Below are 8,070 nucleotides of genomic sequence, written 5' to 3'. Positions count from 1 at the left end.
CGCTCCCCGCCCTCCCTCCTCCCCCTCGCCGCCGAGGCGGGAAGCGGGAAACGAGCGGCTGAGGTAAGAGGGCGGGAGGCAGCCGCAGCCCCTCAGGCTCGCCTCAGCTCTCCCTGCCGCATTTACACGGTTGTAGCCGGCTAAACGTTTCCAGTACAAGTAGAGAAATACCAACAGCGCTGCAAAAGACCTAATTTGGATACTTTGGCTCATTCTAGTCACCAACGGTTGAGGTCCGGGTTGAAGCTGTGTGAAGAGCCCTTAGCCTAGAGACCAGAAGGGCAGTCTTTAGAAGGGCTTGGCTTGTTTAGCCTAACAGAACAAAGACTAGAAGAGGAAACGTCTAGTTTTTTTGCTTCATAATTGCTTCATTAATAAATCAGTGGAGTAAATGCAAAAGGGACTACTTAAATGACACAGCTGGTATAAGAACAAATGGATAGAAAATGTCAGCAAGTAGGCTCTCTGTGAGAGAGCTGCAGTGAAAACAAGAGCCACTGAATTGAGTCTTGCTTTCCTGGCGCGTAGTCAGTCAATACACAACCATGGAAAGTGCGTTTCAGCCTTACAGCAGAAACTTAGTTGCCTTGCTCAAAGAGTAATTAATAAAGCTAATGTGCTACATTGTCTGACCATAATTGGTGTTTGAAAAAGGGCTAGACACTACTATGACTTGCATATGTAAAGACTATCTCATTGCATTACAGGTTCATAGAATCACAGAATAAGTGGGGCGGGAAGGGACCTCAGGGAGTCTGTAGTCCAACCTCCTCCTCCTCAAAGCAAGCTCAGCCATGAACTCAGACCAGGTTGCTCAGGTCTTTATTCAGTCTTGAAGACCTCCAAGGACAGAGACAGGACAACCTCCCCAGGCAGCCTGCTCTACAGCCTGACTGTCCTCACAGGGAGGAAGCTTTTCTTTTTTGATCCACTCTGAGCCATTCTCATTTCAGTTTGTGCCTGGTGTCTCTTATCCTCCCACCATGTCCCACTACAAGGAGCCTGACCCTATTTTCTTTATAAACTCTCTGTAGGTACCAGGAAGGTGGAAGCCTCCTTTTAGGTCCCCACAAAGCCTACTTTTCTCCCGGTTGAGCAAGCTCGGTTTCCTCAGCCTCTCCTCACAGAGCAAGTGCTCCAGCCCCCAGACATCTTGGTGGCCCTCTGTTGAACTCTTCAGTTTATCCATGTCTTTCAGGTATTGGATAGCCCAGAACTGGACTAGAGTGTCTAAATACAGTCTAGCTTGTGCAGAGTAAGAAGGGGATAATCACTTCTCTCCATCTGCTAGCCATGCTCCTGTTAATACAGCCCAGCATGCTGCTGGCCCATGCTCAGCTTGCTCTCTACCAAGACCCCCAGGTCCTTCTCAGCAGAGCTGCTCCCTGGCCTGTACCGTTGCAAGGGGCTATTCCTTCCTACGTGCAGTACTTCACGTTTGTCCTTGCTGAATTTCATACGGGCCCTGTCACCCCATTCCCCCAGCCTCTCTGAATGGCAGCCCTGCACTCGAGCACACCAGGTGGTCCCCCACAGTTTGGGGTCACTGGAAACTTGAGAGTGTACTCTGCTGCCTCCACCTGATAAATATGTTAAACAAGATGGGTCCAAATATAAACGTGTTACTTTGGTAGTACAGCTAACGTTGTATATTGGAACAGGCAGAGTCTGAACACACTTTACTCCTTTCTGGAGTAAGGAAAGTGAACGTTGCTGAGGTCACTGCATCGCAGCAATGTAATACTGCTAAGTAGTATGTCCTTTGATTCTGTTTTTCTACTCATACCGTCATCCTTACATCTTTATCTAATAAAGTACAGTGAGTGCAACATTCTCTGTTATCACTAATCAGAACAGGCAAGTAGTAACTATCTGTACTAGTTACTGAATCCAATACATAGAAATATGACAGAAGTGGGAATGAAACAGTGCTACCTTAAGCTCCCATTGCACATCACTAGGTTTCTAATATCCAGCATTGTCATTGTCTGAGGTCTTGATAAAGTAGTTATTTTCTTATATGATGAATATCATACTGAATACTGTACTTGTATATTAACACCATGTATGAACTAGAACCATTCAAAAATTAACACCAAATACCTGAAGCATACACTTAAGTTGACCTCAGGCAGTTTTACCCTATATTGTGTGCTAAAGTCATTTAGATGTTCAACATCAGCTAATCATTTCCACGTGATCAATAAAGCTATATGCAAGCACTCACAGGAACCTGCAGGCATCGAGGGTTAATATTTTACTATTGTCTGTAATGACAGACACCGCCTTTTGGTAAACACTTCAGAGTGAATATGTTATATACACACACACACTTAAAATATTTTTTTACCAGTTAAATATAACTATTACTTTAGTGGTAATACATACAAGTTTGTGGACTGATTGAGTGTCTGCTATAATTTACCTGCAGTATGGGTTGAAAGTAATGTCTGATGGGGGATGATTGACTAAAGTACGAAGTGGCATAAATAAAAGATCAAGACAAGAAGAGAACCTCAACGGAATACTGACATTTTTTTCTAAAAACTTTGTAGTTGTCATTAACACTGGTGAAAAGTCAGCGTCAATAGTCCAAAATTCAAGGTAAAAAAGGAAGAGATGCCCTTGTTCTTCCTGAAGCAACAAGGAAAAGCTAGTTTTGGCAGGTTTGACTTTCATAAGTGCACGGTTTTACCATGCATAGTTATAATTTCTATAGTGTGTATCATACTGTTAGGAGTTGTGTAGGAAAAGTAGACCACAGAAAACAGATAATACAGCTTGATGGTTAGACAATTCATATTGTCTATTCTATGATTCTATGATATTTGCAAATAGATTCTGCTTTGCCTTGCATGCACGGCAGGAGGTTGGAAGTACAGGTTGTATTTCATTGGTCCAACTGTTTATCCAAGATGCGAAGCAACAACAAAACTAATTTTTCATCGAGTGCTTCCAGATTTGCACTGGTCTCCCTGAAAATGAAGTAGCATAGAGCTGTGCAGAAGGTTTAAATGCTTTGACTTTAGCATGACTGGCTGATAGCAGTAAGAAAAGTAGGTAAGAGTCTCAGACATTGTGCATATGTTGACAGAGAAACTCTCAGATACACATCTGCAAGGAAGCCGTTGCCCTTGTTGAAAGATATAGACACTAGCCAGGCCTAGGTGACCTACGCAGTGACATCTGAGACAGTGACCACAAACGCAGTTCCAGAGCTCTGCCTCATTTACATCTCTAACAAGAAAATAAGTCTTTCCTATTATTTGGAAGCTAGCACTACCAAAACTATCATCTCTTCTACAAATATGACAGGTTTGGGGGCTGTATCGTTTATAGAGTCCTTGTTTGTTAAAAAGGAGTTTTGAGTAGTCCATCATCTTGCACTCCAGTTTTTACCTTGCTTGAAGGAACTGCATAGCCACAAAGGACATGCGAGTCAAGAAATACCTTTGCCCAAGATACGCATCTAAAATAAGATTTTTTTTTTAAATTCTCTAACATTTATATTTTTTGTATTGAGTATTATAAGGATTTCTGATACCAACACTGATTAGTATCAGAACATCAAAAACATATCGGAAAAATATACGCATTTGACTTACTAAAACAAGAGCTTTTAATTAGTATATGTATCAATATGTGTACAATAAATGTTTAAATTACATCAATACTATCCACTTAGAAGGAAGTGCTATAAATATCACAAAACCTTAGAGGCTAGAAGACGACGATACATTTTGTTAATAGACTAAAAGATAACTCAGCTGAATTGCATGATTGTCTGCTCTAGATACCGTAGCTCTTTTTCTGTGAGCAAGGAAACACTTCATAATCAATATGTGTACAATAAATGTTTAAATTACATCAATACTATCCACTTAGAAGGAAGTGCTATAAATATCACAAAACCTTAGAGGCTAGAAGACGACGATACATTTTGTTAATAGACTAAAAGATAACTCAGCTGAATTGCATGATTGTCTGCTCTAGATACCGTAGCTCTTTTTCTGTGAGCAAGGAAACCCTTCATAATAATCTTAAACTTATGAAAATAGTCTACTGCATGAGCCAAAAGTCATTTCTGGCTTAACTCCAGGGACTGCAGTGAAGTTGAGTAATTTTTAAATGATGAAATCAAATCCAGTTCTGCTGCACAGTTAAAAAATTGCCTGTTAAGTACGTCCAGAACTTTTATGTCACCTGAAGGAGCAATCTTCAGGACACACACAGGAAGATAAAAATAAACAACACAAAGGCAATAAATATTTAAAAGGCAACAGACAAAGTTCAGTGTTTTTTCTTGTTTTAGGGTAAAATGAAAGCTTGCTCCATTATATAGATGTAATTAGCTCAGTTTTAAACTACCATTGTAAAATAATTCTTCAAAACAAACACATTTTGAAATCTTACTATCATATAACAACAAGCTACGTTAAATTCAGATTCTTCTATTATTTTTCACGTATTTTTCTTTACTGGTACTTGTCTTTTCTAGCACACAGCATTGGGCTGGTTTAGCGTGAAAAAGGTGATATGTCAATTCAGAGAGATCAGTGCTGTAATACAGATAAATATTGTTTACAAATTAAGAAATCATGATTTAATATTGTCAGTGGAGGTGAAGCTGGGTACGCTTCAGCTGTGTTCTGACTTTTCCTGTGACACATCACCATTTTGGAGGGCCACCTCGCAGGATTGGGGCTGTTACCTGAGCTTTATTTACAGCACAGCTTTAAATAGCTATGCCACATGGAGGCAGTGGTCATTCAGAGGGTAATCAGAGAGACTGCTCATGTGGGTTTGTACTAAACATGTACAAACGTATTTGGAGGACTGAGACTTCACCATGTATTTCTTAAAGCAGCACGAGAAGTGCCCTGATTACAGGGTTTACTTACCCGCACTGCATTTAGCTCCCACTGAGCTCACTTTTTAGTTTAATTTGGTTTCAGACATCCAAATTAATCTCTTCAGTGACCAAAATAGAGTGCTCACAACTGACTGCTGCTGGACGCACGGATCTGGGTACAGGCTGTAGCCCAGACCTTATGTCAGAGCAAGAGCAGCGATGCCTCTAAAGCCAAACCCAGAAGTGTTTCAAAGTTTTTCTGATGCCACAACTCTCAGGAAAAAAAGCTACAGGTCAGAAACAGAAGTGCCCAGCAGGGGAATGGTGCTGCAGAAAACAAATAGGCTGAGTGGATGAACACAGGTCACAGCAATACCGTCTCCAACAAGGATATATACACTGGTGCTTTGGAGGATTTAAAAATCCCAGAGACCCTGGGCTTCACCTGTCGGTGAAGAGAGTTCCCTGTTAACTCCTGCAATTTTGTGACTGCCAACAAGGATATATACACTGGTGCTTTGGAGGATTTAAAAATCCCAGAGACCCTGGGCTTCACCTGTCCGTGAAGAGAGGTTAACTCCTGCAATCTTGTGACTGAAATCTTACATTCTTCGGGAGAGCAAACAGCCTTTGAATTATTTGTTTTATCCTGGTGAAACTGCAGTATTTTGAAAAATGCTGATTTTTCTTGAATCTTTGAGTTTTTGTACCTGCTCAAACAAGATCCGACTTCTTTAAAGATTTATTGATTTCTCCGAAAATAAAACTCCAGTGCTTTAAACTTGCAGAAGCTTTACATCAATGACAGCGCAGGATTGTTACATTACCCACAGTGTTTATCCTTTTTTGAAAAACTCCTCTGCTATTTTGAGAATCTTTTGATTAAAGATTCTAAATATATTTAGAAATCTATACTCCTGACACTCTTGACTTTGACTCTTTCTGATCAAGAAGGTTATACTCAATATAGAAGACCTTCAAATCACCAGTTTCAGAATGTAAATATAGCCCCTGAACAGAGCCAGGCTTTTTTGGATAACAATTGCATTCGAATCAAACCTCCTAAAGTCATTGGGCAACCAGCCCGTTCTTTGTTGTAGCAGTTCTCATCTCAGGATGGCAGGGCACGGCAAGGGCCAGCTCTCGCCCCAAGAGCTGGAAGCTGAGTTCAGCGACACAGGCAGCAGGGCAGGATCTCACCAGCCAAGACCCATCCTGCAGTAGCTGGGCAAGGAGAACAGGCATCCGCAGCAGCGAGGCAGGCCTGAGGTCATGCCGGGAACACAACTCGGGGTCCAGCCCAGCAACCAGACACATCTACCACAAAAAGGCAGGTCTGAGATCAAGCTAGGAAGTCAACCTGCAGGTCAGGGTCCACAACAAAGTACAGACAGGGCTACAACATAACAGCCACCTAACAGACAGGCAGAGCTGTAACAGGGCTCCAACAAGGACTGGCAGCTCAGAGCTGAGCTTAAATGGGTCCCCCGGGCAGGCTGTGGGTGAGGACCCAGGTGAGGCTGGTCAGGGCTATTGCAGCCTGTTGGTGCACTCGGCATATAAACTCTTGCAGCTTCCTGAAAGTTCAGTTCTACAGGGGAATCTCCTTGTACTGGAGACTATGCAAGGAACATATACTAATCTATAGGCTTTAATAATTTATGAAGGTTGTTAATCTACTTCTTCTCTGACCAAGAGTAAGTTAGTTCAGATTTTCTTTAAGGTATTGTATAACAGTTAGACCAATTGCATTTATCGAACTTCCAACAGATAATTCATTAGGTATGCAACCCTATTTTTCTTCCTAGATGTTAACACACAGGACTTCCCAGCTAAATATGGTAATCTCTTCCATCAACCTGAAACATCTGTTTTTAACAAAACTCTGGAATTGGTTCTTTAGCCTTGCATGAAAGAAGCGTCTTGGTATCACTTGGTATCAAACGAATACTAACTCACTCCCTTCAGGTGCTGACAACCTTTCACCTTCCACTTCTTCTAACAGAGAGCTGATGAATACAGTACCCAAAGAATTGCCTCATATGATATTTTGTAGGCTGTTGCGGTCTGTTAAAGAGAGAAGACTTTCTGAATCTTTTTAGAGCAGAGTGAAGAAGTGTTCTCAAGGGAGGAATTCCTAGGTCAAGGCCAAATGCCTAGACCGCTTCCCAGAGATGTCTTCATATTAACTTCACTCTAGTTAAACAGCTTCTTTCGGAGTCAGTGATTTCTTAACATTTGGGAGTTTTTCATATAGGAATGTGAAACTGATAATGGCGTCAGAACTACCCTTGTAGTTCTTTCTACTGGAAAGCTCTGTATGTAGATACTTTTTATGCACTGGATGTTGTAGGACAGAAAAAGCAAGAGCATTTCTCTTCCTGGCACTCAATTTTTATGCTTTTTACTCTCTTTTTTTTTTCCTAGGATCATGCTACAGGACAGCTGTTGACATTTTGCTATACTTAGCCACACACATCACTTGTGATGTCTGTAGTCATCAGGTATGTATTCCATGAAAAATACTGGTTTTATGTATGTATCCTGAAGGAGGGGCAGCAGTACTTTCACAAGCTGCCACAAGATTTCAGGGGCTCAGCATCACGCTGCATGCATAATCCTACAAATTCTTTTTCTTATCATGTGAATAAATGCTCGGTTGTGGGGAGACACGCTGTGTGTCAGGGTTTTCTTACACAACGCTCTGTGAAGAGGAAATTGATCTGCTGATGGAGGTTGCTCGGAGCTTGCTTTATGTGTTGGTCTCCTGGAATGGGTCTTTGAGACAAAGCTGTGCCCTGGAGAGCACACGCTGGCGTTGAGCTATGCGATATACGAAAGAGCACATACGTGTGCTGCTGTGATCAGCTGTGCCACAGGGCCGTTCTTCAATGTAAACGCAGATGGGTGCATTCCTCCTTCTCTACAGGCCTGTGAGCATCTGTTGCTCCTATCAGAAGTGGTGCTGGTTGTAAATTACAGGCTGAACTGCTGTAAAAGACCCCGATAAAGTTTGAGCTACAGTTAGAAGGAACCTAAATTCAGAGTGGGAATTTCGACGTCTGAACGATGTTTTGTTAATGCTCTTTAAAATAATACGTTTAACAGATGTAACGTTAGCAAAACAGCAGGTTTCCGCCCGCGGGGCGCGCCCCACCGCCCCGGCAGGGTCTCGGGGGGGGAGCTGCCGGGGGCGGCCTGCACAAACTCCGCTGCGC

This window comes from Aptenodytes forsteri, unplaced genomic scaffold (assembly GCF_000699145.1).
Source record: "Aptenodytes forsteri isolate BGI_AS27 unplaced genomic scaffold, ASM69914v1 Scaffold181, whole genome shotgun sequence".
Taxonomy (NCBI): domain Eukaryota; kingdom Metazoa; phylum Chordata; class Aves; order Sphenisciformes; family Spheniscidae; genus Aptenodytes; species Aptenodytes forsteri.
The sequence above is the reverse complement of the archived record's forward strand: the minus strand, read 5'-3'. Positions refer to the sequence as shown.